The sequence below is a fragment of the Pongo abelii genome, chromosome 8, assembly GCF_028885655.2.
Source record: "Pongo abelii isolate AG06213 chromosome 8, NHGRI_mPonAbe1-v2.0_pri, whole genome shotgun sequence".
In the NCBI taxonomy this organism is placed as follows: domain Eukaryota; kingdom Metazoa; phylum Chordata; class Mammalia; order Primates; family Hominidae; genus Pongo; species Pongo abelii.
The window spans coordinates 95,309,898-95,327,946 of record NC_071993.2 but is presented as its reverse complement, the minus strand read 5'-3'; the positions used below and the strand labels follow the sequence as shown (position 1 = coordinate 95,327,946).

The 18,049-nt window shown below is 34.9% G+C and overlaps 1 protein-coding gene and 1 long non-coding RNA gene across 9 annotated transcripts in view; both read left to right on the top strand.

The window, feature by feature from the left end:
- Positions 1-18,049, top strand: part of RNLS (renalase, FAD dependent amine oxidase) — a 316,262-nt gene that overhangs the window by 22,581 nt on the left and 275,632 nt on the right. The gene's annotated exons all lie outside the window — the stretch shown is intronic.
- The window catches only part of LOC129048306 (uncharacterized), a 103,503-nt gene continuing 92,351 nt past the window's right edge, over positions 6,898-18,049 (top strand). The window contains exons 1-2 of the long non-coding RNA XR_008510536.2: positions 6,898-10,228; positions 16,133-16,190. This is a non-coding gene — a long non-coding RNA (uncharacterized LOC129048306). The remainder of the gene's footprint in view (positions 10,229-16,132; positions 16,191-18,049) is intronic.

Genomic DNA, 18,049 nt, shown 5'->3' with positions numbered 1-18,049 from the left:
CGAGAAATATAGAGCTTCACGGATCTACAATGGCAATAGATACAGATATAGAACAGATATGCATATATATGTTTAATTATAATTTAGGAGAACGTGGAATTGTTTTTAAAATTCTAAAATACAACCACAAAGATTAAGGAAATGCTACTTTATTTCAGTGTAGAAAAGTTTTCAATTCATAAGACATTATTTATTTGACCAAATAATTTTGCTTACATTTAAAAATTATAGTACTTATTCATCCAGTATAATAGTTTCTGAAAGTTCCAGTACATTTATAGATGCTAGGTTTTTAAATGAACTATTAAAATAAAGATCTCGGGGGTACCTTCCTAACTTTCCAGGGATACTCTGGTCAATAACTGCTTTCTCAGTGGTGACCTGTATACCATCCCACTCCTTTCCTCACATAATGCTCTGGTAAGCAAAACAAAGCTTCTCACACCCTCCTGTCACTCTGTTCTTTCCAACCTCTGGCTACATTCTTTGGCTTCAGCTATCCAATCATCAACTTGGACCTTAATGCTATACTTAAGATATGTGAAATTGTTCAGTGGATTTTTCAAAACTATATTACAGTATATTAAGAGTATATTTTCAGTGCCAGTGAATATTCATGTGCATCATTATTTTTACTGTGTAGTGCTCTCATCTTTTGATTTACCTTAATGTAGTAAACCAGTTTGATGGGCATTTAGGAGATTTACAGTATAACAAAGTGTGGCTTTAATACTGCCAATATGAAATAAAGATTCTTTTCACTAAACTCTTTTCCTCATGGAAACAGTTATGTTGATGTAGAGTAGAATAAAGTCCGCTTGATCTTTGTCCTGTTTTTTCTTAGCTAATCTATTTTTTATTTCTCTGAGTGTACTTTAGAATCAGGTTTCAAAAAAAAACTCCTGTTGGAATATTGATTTGAATTACACTCAATTACACTGCATTAGTTTAGGAAGAATTGGCATCTTTATAATAGATCATCTTCTCATCTAAGAAAATGAAACATTTCTCCATTTATTTAGGTATTTTAATGTCCTCAGTAAAATTTTATAGCTTTTATCATAAGATCTTACACATTACTTATTAGGCATGTTAAGAAATATTTTATGATATTTATGGAGATTGTGAATAAGATCACTTTTGTTGATTTATGGTTACTTGGTTTTAGATGTTTCCAGAGAACAATATACCTACCTGAGTTTTTAAATCCAGCATGAAAAATCTCTTTCAATAGGAGAGTTTAACCCTTTTATATTTATTGAGATAACTGCTGTGTTGTTATCTTTTCCGTTGGTATCTACTATTTATTTTTTTCTTTTGATAGATGAGTTCAACCCTTTTACACTTATTGGGGTAAGTACTATGTTGTTTTTATCCTTTTCATTGGTGCCTACTATTTACTTTTTTCCATTTTTAAATTTTTGCTGGTTTTATCAAGTATCTCTATTCCTTCCCACACAGTCTATTCATAGAATGTCCAACGAATTGTCATTTCATTCATGGTTCTCTTCTTATTCCTTACAAAACTATTTATTCCTTGCCCTGCCCTCCTTTCCATTACCCAGAGCTAACTGATGTTAACAGTTTAGTGAGTGCCCTTCCACACTTTGTTCCAACCATATAAAGCTTTGGATGACTGTGGATGTCTTCTAAAATTATTGTTTTGCACTTTGCTTATTTACTCAACATTATTTTAGATAAACACACCTGATTTATTTTTATTTAACAGCTGCATAAAGTTTTTCAGTTTGGGAGTACTGGAATTTAGTCTTTCATCTCTTGTTTATCTATGGACTTTCATGTGGTTTCCAGTTTTTTTCTCTATTAAATGCCATGCCTTGAAAAACATCCTTGTTTACATATTCTTATAAACTGGTGCTCTTAATGCTATATTGGGTGATAAGATCCCCAAAGTGAAATTTCTGGCTCAAAAAACCTGTATGTTTTAATAAGTATTGCCATATTACCTTCCAAAAAGTTTGTCATGATTCTCATTCTTAACGTTTGACAATGCCTGTTTGCCTATATACTCATCAGGACCGGATATTTTAAATTTTTATCAATCTTAAAATTTCTGCCAAAGTGATAAGTAAAAACAGGTTGATTGCTCTTGCATTAATTTGCATTTCCCTTGACCAAAAGTAAAATTGAACCTCTTTTCATAAGCTTATTGGTCATTTAGAGTTCTTCTTCTATGAAATGTCCCAGTCATGTCCTATGCTTACTTTTATAGTGGATTATTTGTGTTTTGCGAGCATTTCACACATGAAGGATATCAATATTTGTAATATAGTACTACATATATTTCCTATACTAGCATTTATTTATCTTTTGCTTTTATTATTTCATTTGCCATAATAATTTCTTAAGATTTTTATTTAGTCAAGTGTGTCTTTTTCTTTAATAGATACTTGACTTCCTGATTGCTAAGGATTATCTCCCTCACTCTAAAGTCATATAAGTATTCTGAATTATATTCCTAATATTTTTAATTTGTATCCTTTACATTAAAATCTTTATATGGAATATATGTTTATATAAAATATGAGAAAGGTATCTAGCTTTGTTTTTTGTCTTTCCAGAGTGAAATCCATTATATCAGCACCATTTATTTAATAAGAGATTTTTTTTTCCCCACTAAATTGAAATTCCTCATTTGCCGTATGTTAAATTCCATATACACTTGAGTCTGTCTCTGGATATCTGTTCTGTTCCATTTATTTACTCATGTTGCAATACCGTCATTGTTTTCATTATACCGTCATTGTTTTCAAAATAAAGACAGCTTTATTTTTTCCCAGAACTGCCCTCAACGTCTCTATGTTGAACTCCATGTCTATCTAGAGAGGATTCGTTAATGACATCTTGGTCCTTTGCTACAACTTTCTGGTCACTTTTGGCCGTTAGAACAGTCTCACTTTGGTTTTGAAGACTCACTGTATTTATGTTTAAACTTCAGTCTCAGTTTGGAGCTCATTCTCTCTACTCTAAACTCCAGCTAGTCCTGTCTGTGGCACCTGTGGTGCTAGAGAGTTGTGGCGGAGTGGATTATGGGGGTGTGTGTGTGTGTGTGTGTGTGTGTGTATCTCTGAACATCTACAAACTATAAGCTTACAGAACCATTGATTGCCTCTAAGACTGGCTTCTTGGTGGTAGGGAGGGGCAATTGGCTGCTCTTGCCTGTTCCTCCATGATGGTCTATATGTAGACCATATGTGTGGTGTGTTTCTTTGGCCAGTGGGTAGTGTTTAGCCTCCTATGAACCTTTCTGTTGCTGTTAACAGTCCCCTCCTTATAGGCAGCCCTACCAGCAGAGCTTTGCCCTAGTCCCCCTGGGTTCAACAGTTCAGCAAGTACGTAGCCAGGGAACCAGGTATCTGTTACTCCTCCTGGGAGCTCCCTCCCAGAGTTTGCTTCTGAATCATTCTCCAGTAGGCTCCTAAGGAGGAGCTACTACTTTCTGCTTACGGAGTTTGGAAGATAAAGCTTCTCTCCAGAAACATGGCACTCTCTGTAGGGCCAAGCTTTCACATCCATTTGAATGTTTTTTCCTATATTGCCTGGGCTGTGGGGCTCAGGGTAGTTGGGCTCAGGGTAGTGGGACCAGTTTTGACTGATCATTTCGCAGATCTTTCAAGGGCTGTTGGCTAGCACCTTTTCCTGGTGGCTTCTTAAACTTTATATGTAAGATCATTATTGTTTTTTTTTTGTCTCCAGCTTTACAGAAAGCAAGAATAATTGGGAGAAATACTGTTGCAATAAGTTTTAATGCCTGGAAGGCAAGAATTTCCTTACCATATCTTTACTAATATATCTTAATTTTATAATAACCATCAAGAAGTTTTGTTTATTGACCTCCCTCTGCCCTACTTTAGGCCCTTTTTCATCCTTCAACCTCAGCTCAAAACCACTTCCTCAAGAAAGTCTTCCTAATAGAAGAATTATAATGTAACCAACACAAAGAAAAGATAAATATTTGAAGTGATAGGTATTCCAGTTATCCTGATTTGATCATTACATATTTATACATGTATCAAAATATCACATGTACTCCAAAAATATGTAAAACTATGATATATTAATAAAAAATACAAGAAAAAAGGGAAGTCTTTCTGACCTCCAAGACCAGGCCGTTTTTCCCATTACATGGGTTCATAGCTTTCGGTGACTCGTATTTTTAACACTTATCACAACTTTAATTAATTAACAGTTTAATCCATTGTGCAATGTGTGTCTTTTCTGGTAGCATATAGAGTCCACTCAAACAGGTACTTGCTTGGACTTACCTGTTCCTGTTTTCCCAGGATTCCTTTGTGAGTGCCTCGTATATGTAGGCTCTCAGTCTGTATTGAATGAATGAATGAATGAATGAATGAATGAAACAATCTGAAAACGTCTTGGAGGACATTCAGTGGGAAAGGGAGAGAGTGCTTTAGAGAGAAGAGTGGTCTTATCATAAAGTTTGAAATAGAAATGTTCATTTTATATTTGGGAGGCTGAAAATGGCCTGACTTGGTAGAAGCTAGGCTTTATGGTGGGGAATTTTAGAAGATAAAACTAGAGAGATGGATTTGGGGCAGATTGTGGTGAGCCTTGGAGGTGAACATCTGTTGAACAAATGACAGGGGTCTTAGTTCATCAAAAATACTGAATCTATCTTTCAAAACCTGGCTGGATATATTGAGGTGGTAAATAACTTTACCTAATTAGATTGGAAGAAAGAAAACACTCTTAAGACTTTGAGAAATGTTGTTCTAAAGGCTGTTAACCTTAACATATGCTTAAACTGACACTTAAAACATGAATAAGTTATACTACAAAGATGCAAAATTTATTATGCACTGTAGAATATAATGATAAAATACTACCCATAATGAATACCTTCAACTTCCTTTCTATAACTTCTAGAATTTTCCATCATTCTTGATGGAAAAATGAGAACGAAATACTTTTACTAAAAGATGTTTAAATTCTTGATTTTTTCCTTGACATTTTGCTGAAAAGAGTTTTATTAAAAGCACAAAGAACGAAAGTCCTGTTTTCATCAAATAGTATGCTTCATTGCATTTTTCAGCAGACCATCTCCGTAGGAGGGGAAATATTCAGTTTCTAAACTTCTGACATGAGCTAGTCTGTTGGGCTGCCTGCAAACTTATAAACTGGGATCTTAATTTTAGAAAAAACAATTATTAGCCTTACATTTTTAATGTATTAAATATTGTCACCTTTGATATTTTATCATGTTCTTGTATTTTTATATTTATTCCTAATTCTTTTGTCTTTTTAAATTTATTATTTGCTAAATGGCAGATTGGGAGTCTGTTCTACTTAATCTTTCTTTCTCTAAGTGCCTGAGAGGCAGCCCAAGCTAATCTTCATCTCTCTGCCACCTTCCACAAATGGGGACGTCAGTAGAAACAGCGGAGACTCCCATCATCTTGGAGTTTAGGGTGATCTGGCACTTCTGTTATTGCACTTATTACTCACTTCTGCTCCTGGCAGGACAGAGGGAGTTTACCTACTTAAGTATCTCTCTGGGGAACTAATTAGTGTGTCAGAAAAAAAAAATAACAACATAAAGTTGAGAATAGCTGGAAGATGATGATAATTCCAATATCAACACAATTTTGTGAATACTTACGTTAAGCACTTTCCTAAATTATAATTTTTACCCTTCACAACCACCTCATGATAAATATTATTATTCCCATTTTATAGAGGAGGAAAGTGAGAAATTATGTTAACTTGCTTAAGGCTCCCTAGCTGTTGAGTGGTAGAACCAATTATGGAATCCAAATCTTCTCCAGGCTTTAGTAATTGGAGCAGTATACCTTTTTGCCCCTCTCCTAGCAATTTATCCTTTACCAATGTGTGCGATCTCTCCATCCTTGATATAAACGCATCATGATGTAAATATTTTCATATTTTTGTTCTCATACACATGCTGTCAGTAGATGTGTGACGTTTTAAACTAGGCCACCAGGTTGCTACCCTAACAGAAGGAAAGAGTCCCCCTTAATGCTGCCTTACTGACTGTGTGCTTCTTTTAGAACTTGGAGCCCTATTTTTCATTTAGAGTTCTTCGATAACAGAAAAGCTTTAAAAAGAAATGTCCATACTAGAGATGGGGATGAGATGAAAGAGCAGAGAGCTATAATTTATGGAATTGCGTCATTATCACCAACTGAGTCATCAACTGAATTGAATTAAACTTTTCCCCATCTGAGCTGGCAAAGGCATTTTCAAAAAAGAAGAAATTTGAGAAGTAAGATTTTAGCTTTCTGGCAGAAATCTCTGAAGATTCAAATATAATGTGCTAAATCCAAATAAGAAAGTATTACCACAATCAACTACTAATTTTAAAGTAGGGAATTCTAAACATTAGTGAAAAGAGAGGAAGGAAAGGATAAAAAAAAGAATGGGAGGAATACCAGCATTCTTCACTGGATAAGCTTTAGTCCAAATTTGTTTTTTTTTCTTCACAAATGTATCTTATATAAGTAGTTTTGTATTATATTGCCTCAGATTTATGAGACTTGTTTATACACTGACTGGACATTTCTGACCGTCATTCTTCTGAAGTCCTGTTTCCAAAGTCTGACATTTTTTCATTCTAACTTGAATGTTTATGTCTAGAAAATGAGAGAAAATCTAAAATGTATTTGAGTAGCCAGCACAGAACACTTTTGTAGTATTTACTAGTCTAGAAGTCTCTGTTGGTTTGAGTAAGATATTTAAATGTTGATCTCTCCTAAAATTTGCTACATGAAATAGCCAAAGGAAATCATCATATCTGAAGCAGAATTTGCTTTCTATTTCTGTGACTTTTTAGATACTTTTTGCATCTTATAATTTTACTTGCCAAATGCATATGAAAATATGAGATTTTACTCCAAGAAGAGAAATTAAAATTCAGTTTTATTTTTAAATGGCACTTGTCATCTTTTATTCAGATGTCAAATTCATTTTTTTTCATTTTACAGATATTGAACATCTACTATGTGCTAGACACTGTTCTAGACACCCTGGGTACAGCAGTGAACCAAACATTAAAAGCTCCAAGGAACTTCTATTCTAGTGGAAGGAGGCATAATATTGTATAGTATTTGATCCAGGGGGTGGAGGAAAAACAAGTGAATATCTATGTGAAATGACGGTACATGCTGGGGGAAGAGAAAACAAGACAGGAGAAATAGAAAATGACAAGGAATACTCTTGTATATAATGTGAGCAGGTCTGTGACAAGGTGATTTTTAACCAGTAGACACCTGAAGGTAGTGAAAGTGTAAGCCAAGAGAATCTCTGCGGGGGATATCCAAATAGAAGTTCCTTGGAACAAGTAGGAAGGCCCCAAGCAGTGAGCAGTTTTATGAGGCAGCCAGTGTGGCTGGCATGCAGTGTATATGAAAGGGACAGTGGCAGAAGATGAGAGCAGAGAGGAAGCAGGAGGCTTAATTAAATAGGGCTTTGTGAACTGTGATAGAGACATTGGATTTTACTCTCCATCAGATGGGAAACCATTTCAGGAAAGACCTTATGTGACTTAGATTTAGGGATTATGAATTTACCTTGCGTTGTTTTGGGAGTTAGACTGTAAGAGGGCTGAGATGACCAGATGAACTGATGTTGTGAATGCAGAGACCAGAAATGATGGTGGCATGGACTACAGCAATACTGGTGGTACGTTGAGCAGTAGGTACAATCCAGATGTACAAGGATCCCTCATTTTTGCATCAATTCTAAAGGGTTCAGGTTGCTACAGATACTTGATTTCAAAAGTATGGCTGCCAGGATTTGCTGATGGATAGATATGGACTGTGACAGTGGTTTCCAGAGTGAAATCACTGTTTTGGGATTGAATAATTGCAAAAACAGAGTTGTCTTCTACCAAAGGGAGAAAACTGAGGGAGAAGTAGGTTTGTGAGGCAGGTAGTGAACTGGGAATCAAGAATAGAAATTTGGTCTTGGACTGGGTTTGAGTTGCTTAATAGAGATTCAAGTGGAAATACTTATGCAGTTGAATATAGAAGGTTTCAGGAGCAATGTCTGAGCTGGAGATATATATTTGAAAATCGTCAGTAGAGAAACAGTATTTAAAGCCATGGAACTGGATGAGGTCCAAGACTGAACCCAGAGAAACTGCAATGTTTGGAAACTAGAAGATTAAGAGGAACCCCAAGAAAGACTGAGAGGGAGATGCCAATGAGTGAGGGAGAAAACCAAACATGTATGTTGTCCCATAGGCCAAGAAAGTGTTTGAAGAAGGAGGAAGTCATCAGCTGTGCCAAATACTGACTATAGTTTCATCTAAGAGTTGCCCATTGGATTTCGCAATGTGGAGGATGTGTTAGTCCATTTCATGTTGCTATAAAGAAATACTTGAAGCTGGGTAATTATTTTAAAAAGAGGTTTATTTTGGCTAACAGTTCTGTGGGCTATACAAGCATGGCACCAGCAGCTGCTCAGCTTCTGGTGAGGCTTCAGGAAGATTTTAGTCATGGCGAAGTGTGAAGGGGGAACAGGAGCATCACATGAGGAGAGAGGGAACAAGAGAGAGATGCCAGTTTCTTTTAAACAACCAGCTGTCATGTGAGCTCATTACATAGGGAAGGCACCAAGGCACTCATGAGAGATCCGCCCCCATGACCAAACACCTCCCACTAGGCCCACCTTCAACACCAAGGATCACATTTCAACCTGACATTTGGAGGAGACAAACATCGAAATCATGTCAGAGGATAAAGGTGACATTGACAATAGCAGTTTGTATGGGATGCTGGGAATTAAAGCCAGATTGGAGAAGGCTCAAGAAACAAATGGGAAGGGAGGACACTGAGACAGTGTGTTTAGACCAGTGTTTCTCACTTTTTCATGATCACCTCCTTAAAGAGCTTTCTTAGACATTTTTTTCTAATCCTCCCCTCTCCATGAAATTCCAGTATCACAGGTATACTTTTGTTATGTATTGTATATATATCTATGCCTTACATATACAAAGAGCAAGTAATTTTTGCCTGAAAGAATTAATTTTTGACCTTTTGGAGTGATATCACTCCTAATGAGAATGGCATGGAATAGACAATTTTTTAGATGAGCTTTTCTGTGAAGTAGGGCAAATAATTAGGCTGTTAGAAGATGAGGTTGGATCAAGTTTTTATTGTATTATATTGTGTTTTTAAGATAGGATACATTATAATATGTTTAGGTGCTGATGGAAACAATCTAGTAGAAAGGGGAAAATTGATTATGTAGGAGCAAGATTGAACAGTTACAGAAGTCATGGTCTTGAATAAGAGACAGAGGATGGGCCTCAGATGGGATCCAGACAGTTCTCCCAAAATAATACACAAAGGAGGGTAGAGCACATCAACACAGGTAGATGATACTTTTGGAGGTGAGGGCCTGTGGAAGTCCTCTTCTGGTTGATTTGTTTTCTCAGAGAAACAAGAAGCAAGATCATCAGCTGAGATTGAAGAGGGGCTGAAGACGTTGAAGATTTGTAGAGAGAGGGGAAGTGTTCTGTGGTCATGTAGTGGGGGTGAATTGAGTAAAATATAGTAGGATAGGTAGGCAGCACTAAGACTCGATTCAAATTAGTGATCATAAGTTTAAACTGCAATCAGTCAATATTTTTCCCCTCCACGACTTGATCTTCTCTAAGCATATTACACACTTTAAATATTTGAGTGAATGAATAAATGAATCAAAAAGTGAGTTAATGCTATTTATGCTGCATACATGTAAGATTTTTTCCATTTACTATTTATATGTTTTCAATTGGAATGTTTTATACAACAAATGTTAAAATTAAGGACTTCAAATAAGAACATAGAATAACATGCCCAACTTCAGCTTTTTTTTGGGATCAAACTAATTAAAATCAACAATGATTTCAACAATGATTCAGTGCCTTTTTTTTTTGGTTAGTGATGTTGCTCATTGTGGGCGAAGTATGTAAAACTGACAACTAATTTTGAATCTTTCCATATATATTTTTATAAAAAAAGGAAAATAAAAGTAAATGGTAGTTTCTTTCAGGATGTAGTATTCATTCTTTAGAAATTGTGAACTGTGCTTAAACATTTATGTATCCATTTATTTTTTCAATAAATATTTTCTTAGGATCTCTTCTCTTACCAGTCACAGAAAGGACAAAACTGAATAAAGCATGATTTCTACCTTGAAGTATATTATAGGCATCTGGATGTTATTCTAGTTTTTAGACAAGGTGGGTATATGTTTCTCTGGCATACATAGAGGTAGACTTGAACTAATATATTTAAAGAACCAGGCTTCTATGTGTTACAATGTAGAATTAGCATTAATAAAGATGGAATGTTACAAAATTCATAAAAGAAAAAATTCAAACACATTAGTAAATTTAGTGCATTATATATAAAATCTTAATGGTAGGGTCTCTGCTCCTTTACTAGGAAGCAGTGTGCTCATGGAGACTGTGCATTGTCGTGACTACAATTGTGTGCTATATAAAATCTTAATAAGAAATTACCATTAGATTCTTAAGATTCTTATACTTCTCTTTTTCAAGACCATTTGGTGCTTTTGAGAAGTTAAGAGCTTTATAAGCCTGACAGTACTTGTTATTCAACCTTCTATTGAGGCCAAGTGGGGACCTGGAACTCTCAGACTGCAGGACACACAGATGAACAGCATGTGGCAGTGTTTAAATGTTCTTCTGAAAGCCAATGCCACAGGCTTAAGACAATTTAGGGCAGTTCTCTGTGATGATTGCAAATGCATCCCAGGATTATATTTTTCTTTTATATTGCTATGTGTCATGCTTTGTTTGCCAAACAGAAAGAAAATGAATAGGCAGTTTTCTGGTGCAATTCTTAGTAAACAAATTGTCAAAATGAACTCCATCCATTGCTTAAGAAAAACATAAACACAATTTAGTGACTGGATGTGTCTGTATGTAGGTTGTTCCTATGGAGAATTTTAGTTTGACCCATGTTTTTGTTTGTTTTGTCTTTTTGAAAATTCTGATAGACTAAGGTTCTCTTTGTTTTCATAATAGTCCCTGTTCCCCCCAAAATAGTAAGCTATCAAAGTACCGAGGTTTTACTTGTATAAATGTAGTTGCACATATCTAACTTAATAAATTGTGAATTGATTTTTATCATGACTTTAACTCATAGGTATTATTTGAATGAAAGAAAACTAAGCTGTTGAGTTATTTTTACAACTTTCATAGAGAATTTTCTTTCACGTAGATTTTTTCCATATAGCATATACAATAGAATACATTTTAAGCCATTCCCTATATATGTGTGTGTGTATGTGTGTGTGTGTGTGTGTGTGTATAGTGTGTGTGTATGTATCCTCATCATTGTCCTTCACATTTTAAGATGATAGCACTCAGTGATCGAAATCTTTATATAATAATATAATTGAGGAAAAATCTGTGAACACAATTATCATTATCAGACAATAGATTTATAAAATATTTTAATCAGTAACTGTTGACCTTAAGCGTGAATATCCTTACTACTCTTCTACCTTTTACATTTGCTGTTATCACAAACACTTTGCTTGAGCAAATGTGATTCCTTATTGCCCGAATGCTTATTGCATTCCAATTTATTATAATACACATACATCTGTTCAGCACTCACTGTGTTCCTGGAATTGTCCCAGAGTCTGGGCTTCCATCCTTTAATGAGACCTAGCCTAGTTCTTAAGGAGCTCACAGTGGGAAGACATGTGTGTTGCACTTATCTTCCAGTTGCTTCTGAGCTTCCCTCCTTTGTTTACAGGTTGGCTTTAGGGCAGCCTCTGCTCATTTCTTCTGCCTTTCTTACCAGTCCTGGCTCTGCTGCTTGTTAGCTGTGTGACCTTGGGGACAGTTACTTGATCTCTCTGAGTCTCTGATTCCTCTTCTGTGTAATGAAGTGATAATTCCTGCATCATCAGGACATTTGGGAAGATTAATAAATAAGATAATGTGTTAAAGCATCTAGTAAATTGCTGGCATATGCTAAGTGGTCAATGAAAGAAACTGCTGCTGCCATTTGACTTGTGTTCGTTATGTGCCTGGCACTTAATTGCTAAAAAACAAACTTTAGTTCCTTTTCATTCCCTTGCTGCTGCACTTTCTTCAAACACATCATCAGATGGGAATTTAGAACTAGAGTAAATAACAATAGCTCCAAATTATGAGTACCCATTATGTGCTAGATATTTTATGTGTCTTGATAACAATTCTTAAAACAACCCAGCATTGTTATTATCCCCAACGTATAGAGCAAGATGGGAGAGATAAAAGTGACTTTCTAACCCTGCAAAACTACCCACCAGAAGAGCCAAAATACTGACTACAAAGCTTGTGTTCTTCTTTTTTTTTTTTTTTTTTTTTTTTTGCAACCAGTCATTTTCTCCAGTCTCTTCCAATTCTAAATATTTTAAAGATTTTTTGAAAAATTTATGTGTATTATGATCACAAGCACTAGATGTTTTCATTTGAGCACAAACTCCAAAGTAGAAGCCGTAGAAGTTTTCACTTGAGCACCGATTCAAATCCATATGCCCAATGATGTCATTAACAAGTTAAAAATATAGAAATACGCATTTTTATAAATAAGTGTGACTGTTAGTCCATGGACAGACCGAAGTTCCCTAAATAGTTCTCAGATCTTGCCATCCACATTAGTTGATTTTTCTGTATCAGCTGAAAGCAGAATTCTTTTTAAAGGGGGAAGCGGTGGTTTCCTTCTTTAGACTTTTGAAAATATTTAAAAATTTTAAATAAAATTTACCATTTTGATTTTTAATAAGAGGTTTGTTTTGATATTTTAACTTTAGACATATGAGGCAAATTTTGAAAACCTATGCTGGCTTCAGTAAAGTAGTTTTTTGGCTTTTTTTCTATATCTTGGTCACTGGTGACCTGGGGACATCAGGCACAAAGAAGAGATGATACAGTTAAGGAGGTGGACAGCTGATCCATGTGGTTCACTTGATGAGCCATGCCTTCTGGGTTTAATATAGCAAGAGTTCCTGATTTGAGAAAGGGGAATTTGTGAGTGTGTATTTTCTTTGGAAAAACTGAATAAACTATAAAATTGAATCAGAATAATTATAGTTCTATATAGAATCCTAAATATCAGTCTCTAACTGGTTACCTCGGGCAAATGCCAATCTATCTGGACTTCATCTTTCTCCTCTGTAAGATGAGACCATTGAACCCTAGATCTCTAAGATTCCTTCTCAATCTAAATCCAATCTAAAATGATTCTCTGAAGAGGCAGGCATATGTGTGTGTGTAATTGCTGTTTGAAGTGTGAGTTATTTAAACACAAATTCATAGGATGTAGATATCAGAAAATGTATTTATAAAATGTTAATGTGGGTGAGTGAGAAATATTTTATTGTTGTTTATAAACACCTTAGTTAACACATTTACACCTTTGCTGAATACATTAGATTTTGGGGGAGGAAACAAAAAGGCTTATATTCAAACCAGGATCCAATTGGATTTAAAAAAATGGTTAGTTTATTTGTCTTTTTCATCCACTGAATTTGAGTTTCTTGAGTCTTCTCTATCTCTACCATTTTGTACTTCCCCAATTAAATATTTCTTAAATGAATGAATTATTAATTGAATGACAAAATACCCATTGTATTTGATTAAATATTGCAGACAAATAGGAGAAAATTAGACTCCCTCAATTTGTACTCTTCTGTGGCCTTAACTATTCCATCACCTAATATCTACGTAAGTTACATTGAAGGAAAAAAATCAGTTACCAAAAATCAGTTACCAAAAAGGAAAACAAATTCCTTTTATCCTGTCCCTTCACTGACCTTTCATTAAGAAAAGCAAACTATAATATCTTTAATGGCTAGCAGAATGATTCTTTGAAGTTTTATAAACATAAATAATCTTTATTTCTGGTAAGCAGTTTTACTTACACAGTAAAACTACTGAATGAAATATAGTAGAAATTTGGATAGGACTTTTCTCCTGATTTGTTTTAAAAAGACATACATAAAGTAACAACAAAACATAGCAACAACCCAAAACTTTAGAGATTGTATGTGTACATGTGAGTGTGGGTGTTGTCTTGGAAGAGGAATGGGATTTTAGTTATTTGTACATTCTGTGAAGCAAATCATGAGTTTAGTATTAAGTGGAAGAATACATTTCAACATTAGTTGTTTTAAATCTGATAATATTTTATACATGGAGAAGTTTTAAAAAATAGATTTCAATTTGTGAATATATAAAAAATTAAACAACTTCTTTTTCTGGGCCTCAACCTCCTTAACTATAACTCAGAGGACTGGGATAAATGATGTTGCAGATTTCTTTTAGCACCAAGCATTTGCTGATTGTGTAAATTAACTGATCAGTCGGCTGTAATACTGGCTTTATAGTTTTACTCTGGTGTGGCATTCTTCTACTTTACATTCATCTCCCTGACACTGCTTTTTTACCGTGTTCTATTCATCTCCTCTAGAAAAGAATTTATTTATTTATTTTTAGAAACAGGGTCTTACTCTGTCACCTAGGCTGGAGGGTAGTAGCACAATCATAGCTCACTGGGGCCCTGAACCCCTGGGCTTAATTGATCTTCCTGCTTCAGCCTCCCGAGTAGCTGGAACTATAGGTGCCTACCACCACACCTGACAACTTTTTTTTTTCTTTTTAATTTTTTGTAGGGACAGGGTCTTGCTATGTTGCCCAGGCAGGTCTCAAACTCTTGGCCTCAAGTGATACCCCTTCCTTGGCCTCCCAAAGTGCTGGAATTGCAGGCATGAGCCACCATGCCCAGCATAAAATTTTTTTTTTTTTTAGTTTTACTTTTTGTAGTTTACTTTATGAAAGAATTAAAAATAGGAAGCAAATTGGACATTTTAAAAATAATATTTTTACATGTATGGGCAAAATTTTTATATTTTGAAATGTGGAACCAAGTTTTAGGAGATGAGACAGTATAGCACTACAACTATATGACAAAAGCTGTAGCTTGTTCCTGTGACCCAATAGTCCTTGAGGCATTCCAAGGGATTTTTCACATTGAATACCATCTGTTACCTTCTAACCATTCAGTCCTGCCAGTGTCACTCCAACAAATGTAAACTAAGAGACATTACCTAAGCAGTTATGCTATAAATTCACGTGTATCAGCCCACTCTCCTTATTAATGCGTCTGTGTCAGCATGTCTAAATGCATGTTGATACTATTATAATGTGACAGTTTTGTATGTATGCTTTATTTTTATTTTTTGCAAGATACAGATTTATTCAGAATTATAGAATTATGGAAAACTATAATATATTATATATAGGGCTACATATATGTACACACACATATATGGCCATATATATATATGTATATTTTGAGACAGAGTCTCGCTTCGTCACCCCGGCTGGAGTGCAGTGGTGTGATCTAGACTGCAACCTCCGCCTCTCAGGTTCAAGCAATTTTTGTGTCTCAGCCTCCCTGGTAGCTGAGATTACAGGCGCCCACCACCATGCCTGGCTAATTTTTGTATTTTTAGTAGAGACAGGGTTTCGCTTTATTGTCCAGGCTGGTCCTGAACTCCTGACCTCAAGTGATCCACCCATCTCAGCCTCCCAAAGTGCTGGGATTACACGAAAACCATATTTTTACATATGATTCTATTATTTGACAGTTTGTAAGTCACCTGTCCTATTTAATTTTGTTTTCTTTCTTTTTTTTTTTTGAGACAGAGTCTTGCTCTGTCACCCAGGCTGGAGTGCAGTGGCGTGATCTCGGCTCACTGCAATCTCTGCCTCCTGGGTTCAAGCAATTCTCCTGCCTCAGCCTCCGGAGTAGCTGGGATTACAGGCACACGCCACCGTGCCCAGCTAATTTTTGGTATTTTAGTAGAGATGGGGTTTCACCGTGTTCCCCAGGCTAGTTGCGAACTCCTGAGCTCAGATGACCTCACCGCCTCCTCAGCCTCCAAAAGTGCTGGGATTACAGGCATGAGCCACTGTGCCCAGCCTTGTTTTCTTTTTGTATTCCACTCCTTCAATGTAGATTCTTTTTCTTTGTTTATTAATTTATTTTTAATTGACAAATAATAATTGTGTATATTTATGGGGTACAATGTGATGTTTTGATTTATGTATGCATTGCAGAAAGATTCATTCAAGCCAATCAACATGTCTGTAAACACCAATTTATCATTATTTTGTGGTGAGTACATTAAAAATTTATTCTTTTAGCAATTTTGAAATACATAATACATTATTATTAACTATGATCCTCATGCAATGCAATAGATCACTAAAACTTCTAAGAACTTTTGAACAATTCACTTGGAAATGATTAGGGACTAATTTAAGCATAGACATTTTAGTGCTATGCTTATAATTCTCTTTATGTCTAGAGAAAAAGGTTTGTCCCTTCAAAGAAGATTTATATCCTACCCATAACTGGAAAAATCAAAATTTCTCTAAAATTTCAAAATGCTGACGTTGTGGAAATATATTTGCTTTAACCAAGATAAAGTCTATTTTATCTGTATTTCTCTTAGCATGTTGCAAGGACATGTATATTAGTAGATTTTGTAAAACCTTACTAGTTTAGAATATTTGAAGAAATATTTGCTTTTCAAATCTGTAAAGTTCAAAATGGCATACCAGGGCTAACATGCATGTGCCAGGACACGCAGATGGATGCACTTGCACACATATTTCCACTTTGAGCACAGTGATCATGGACTTCAAGTGTGTTCTTTGGGTTAGTGCTATCATGAATCAATGTGAAAAGAGGGAAAATAACTTAAAAGTAAATAAGAAAAGGAAGGTTTGAACTCAGGACCTGACATCTCTGAAGATTATCTCAAGGTGTTGCTATCTCCTTTAGGATCACTGCTTCGGAATAATGAAATGAAAAAGCTCACGCTCCTGTTCAACCTTTCATTCCCAAACAATAAAGCACACAGGCACATACTATCAATTTAGCTCACTAAATATTTTAGATATCTGCTTTGGATGCATCATAGTCTTTCTATAATGTTTTTCCCTGTCATTCACATGGTAGTCTTCTGTCTAACCATTTTTTTTTTTTTTTGGTTTCTTGGTAAGAAATCAATTTTGGACTTGCAACGTCTGGCTGCCTTTGAAGTAGTATTGTTGAATTTTCTAACACTTATTATCCAGAAATTTTATCTAGCCCATTCAATAATAAGTTTATGGCTAGTTGGCAAAGATTTTAACATTTCTTGTCTGGATCATTTCTTGTTTAATTATTGACATATGACACAAGTTTTGTGAACCATGAATGAGATTACAAAATTTCTATTTTTCCCTCACACAAAGCCAACAATCTGGACTAGATTTTACCATTGTCATTATCAGAAGTTTCTCCAGTGATAATGTTTTCATTGGCTTATTCATTGTTTCTAATATGAAAATAGGAAAAAAACTCAAAATGTCTATTAGCAATAAGCACAAAGGGCAAAACTTAATTCTCTGACAATTCTCAAAGTTAACATAAATCAGGGAACTCTTTGTATTAACTTTTCAGAGTTTTTAAGAGTCACCATTATTTATTTTAGAATTTTATATTTTTCATTTCTGGTTCAAGCAGATGGAAAGATCAGCAAATCATTTTTTCTTTTTATAATAATATAAAATGTTCTGAATGGACAACAGTGCCACAATACTCTTACATTTACAAAATGACTTTATAATCAGATAGATATAAATGATTGAATATGGAGCTGTATGTATTTATATGAATAAAGCAAGGGAAGTCAAATATACTTATGATACTTAAAGAATTATATAGTTTTAAATTTTTAATTTTAACTTATAAGAGTAATTGCAGTTTTCCTGCCATTAAAAATGTAATATTGAAAATATTCTATATTCCTCATAATTACTTCTTAATGGCACTGTACTTGTCATATATATATTTTTTTCTCAATATCCCTCCCCCCTACCAGTTTAGGGCACTTAATTTCGCATGGCCCTTCACATAATATTTTATTTAATAATTATTTATTGAATGAATGAATGAATTGGTGACTCAGATTTTCACAATACCTC